Raw genomic sequence first — 2,519 nt, 5'->3', positions numbered from 1 at the left:
TTTGATCGTATTATTATTTAATTTTTTATGATTATTTTCCATGTTGTGCTCTGAGTTTTGCTGTTGAAAGTCTACCTCAAGAATAGCTCCAGACCCTCTTGTGTATTTGCAGAATGACACTCAGGTCATTTCCCAGTGGCCTGGGAGAGGCAGGGAGCCTTCTCTCCACCACCATATAGAGGTGTTAATGCATCTATGGGCCAGGTGCGGTGGCTCACTCCTGTAATCCCAGCAATTTGGGAGGCCAAGGTGGGAGTTTTGCTTGAGGCCAGAGGTTCAAGACCAGCCTGGGCAACACAGTGAGACCTGACTCTACTAAAAAATTAAAAAATTAGCTGGGCAGCATGGTGTGTGCCTGTAGTCTCAGCTACTTGGGAGGTCATGGGGGGAGGATGGGTTGAGCACAGGAGTCAGAGGCCGCAGTGAGCTATAATTGCACCACTGCACTCCAGCCTGGGCAACAGAGTAAGACTCTCATCCCCCTCTCCCAAAAAACAGCACCTGTGTGATGTCTGTCTAAAATAGGAACACTTAAAGGAGGTTTCTAGAAGTATTAGAAATAAGAAAACACTGATGGAGGGAGTGGAATGAAACACCTGTTTTTTGTTTGTTTGTTTGTTTGTTTTGAGACAGAGTCTCGCTCTCTCACCCAGCCTGGAATGCAGTGGCGTGGTCTTGGCTCACTGCAAACTCCGCCTCCTGGGTTCAAGCCATTCTCCTGCCTCAGGCTCCTGAATAGGTGGGACTATGGGTGCGCACCACCATGCCTGGTTAATTTTTATATTTTCAGTAGAGATGGGGTTTCACCATATTGGCCAGGCTGGTCTCAAATTCTTGACTTCAGGTGATCTGCCTGCCTCGGCCTCCCAAAGAGCTGAGATTACAGATGTGAACCATCATGCCGACCAAAACACCTAATTTTTAAATGGCAGCAATTGTGCTACATAAAATGTGTCAACATTTTAAAGAGTTTTTAACATTTTTTTGATGAATTCTGCTGAAAATTATCTGAACATACCTGTTTTTTGAAACCTCAAGAAGGGATGCATTGAGCAGTCTGACAGTGAGAATAAAGAATGCTGAGTCAAGATTTATATCAGGGCTGGCAGCTGTGGCTCACACCTGTCATCCCAGCAATTTGGGAGGCTGAGGTGAGAGGATAATTTGAGGGTCGGAGTATGAGACCATCTTGGCCAACATAGCAAGACCCTGTCTCTAAAACAAATCAAAAAAATCTTTAATTGCATTTTGATATGGTTTGGATCTGTGTCCCCACCAAATCTCATGTTGAAGTGTAATCCCCAGTGTTAGAGGTGGGGCCGGCTGGCAGGTGACTGGATCATGGGAGTGAATCCTTCATGAATGGTTTAGCACCATCCCCTCAGTGCTGTTCTCATGACAGCGAGTTATCGCAAGATCTGGTTGTTTAAAAGTGGGTAGCACCTCCTCGCTCTCTCTTTCTCCTGCTTTGGCCATGTGAAGATGCCTGCTCCCACTTTGCCTTCTGCCATGAGTAAAAGCTCCCTGAGGACTCCCAGAAGCAGATGCTGCCATGCTTCCTATATAGCCTGTGAGCCAATTAAACGCCTTTTCTTACAAATTACCTAGTCTCAGGTGTTTCTTCATAGCAATGTGATAATGGACTAATATGTTTCTCAACTATACTTCTCTCCAAATCCCCAAATTCATTCACTGGACTAAGATCCAGCCCAAGAACCAATGCACTCACTTAGTGGAGAAAACGAGTAACATTCCTACTTACATTGAAGGCAAGGAAGGAATGGCTGCTATTCTTTTTTTTGATAGAATCTTGCTCTGTCACCCAGGCTGGGGTGCAGTGATACAATCTCAGCTCACTGCAACCTCTGCCTCCCGGGTTCAAGCAATTCTCCTGCCTTAGCCTCCTGAGTAGCTGGGATTATAGGCGCCCGCCACCCTGCCCAGCTAATTTTTGTATGTTTAGTAGAGACAGGGTTTCACCATGTTGGTCAGGCTGGTCTCGAACTCCTGGTCTCAGGTCATCCGCCTGTCTCAGCCTCCCAAAGTGCTGGGATTACAGGCGTGAACCACCTCGCACTCAGTCCATTATCCTTCTTTTTTAATGTATTATACTGGAGGTGTTAGGCATCACAATTCGACAAACAAGAAAAATCAGAAGTCAAAAATTGGAAAGGAGGCCAGGTGCAGTGGCTCACGCCTGTAATCCCAACACTTTGGGAGGCTGAGGCGGACAGATCACATGAGACCAGGAATTGTAGGCAAGCCTGGGAAACATGGTGAAACCCCCTATGTACTAAAACCAACAAAATTAGCTGAGTGTGGTGCATGCCTGTAATCCCAGTCACTCGGTGGCTGAAGCATAAGAATCACTTAACCCGGGAGGCAGAGGTTGCAGTGAGTTGAGATTGTGCCACTGCACTCCAGCCTGAGCGACAGAGTGAGACCCAAAGGGGACCAAAAAATGCATTATGATTCATTCACATATTCACCTATAACAAAATTAACTGCTAAAAAATGAG

The sequence above is a fragment of the Papio anubis genome, chromosome 10, assembly GCF_008728515.1.
Source record: "Papio anubis isolate 15944 chromosome 10, Panubis1.0, whole genome shotgun sequence".
NCBI classification, from domain to species: Eukaryota; Metazoa; Chordata; class Mammalia; order Primates; family Cercopithecidae; genus Papio; species Papio anubis.
Note: the sequence above shows the minus strand (reverse complement) of the source record.